The sequence below is a fragment of the Propithecus coquereli genome, unplaced genomic scaffold (genome assembly GCF_000956105.1).
Source record: "Propithecus coquereli isolate 6110/MARCELLA unplaced genomic scaffold, Pcoq_1.0 Scaffold22, whole genome shotgun sequence".
Taxonomy (NCBI): domain Eukaryota; kingdom Metazoa; phylum Chordata; class Mammalia; order Primates; family Indriidae; genus Propithecus; species Propithecus coquereli.
The window spans coordinates 7130773-7131250 of NW_012147189.1; positions in this window are offsets into that span (position 1 = coordinate 7130773).

Genomic DNA, 478 nt, shown 5'->3' on the forward strand with positions numbered 1-478 from the left:
GTTGCACTAATTTGCAGTCCCACCAGCAGTGTAGAAGTGTTCCTGTCTCTCCACATCCTCGCCAACATTTGTTGTTTTGTGTTTTTTCGATAGAGGCCAATCTCACCGGGGTTAGGTGATACCTCATTGTGGTTTTGATTTGCATTTCCCAATTCTTGATTATGTTTTTATTCTGACTTTGGCTTTCTACAAAAATAGATTCAAAAGCTGCTAATATGCTCAAGTATTAAAACTAATTCATTTGGTCAGGAACATTCACAAGAAGGCTTAGATAAAACTGACATCTTCAAAATTATATTCAGAATGACAGGAAGAATTGATAGTAATTTGAATTGATTTGCAGCATTTTCTATTGAACTTAACGCATATTGTATGGGAGATAGTAAATCTCCCTGTCTTAGGCTGTTCTCTGCTGCCATAACAAAATACCACAGACTGGGCAATTTATATAGGAAAGAGATTTATTTGGCTCAAGGTT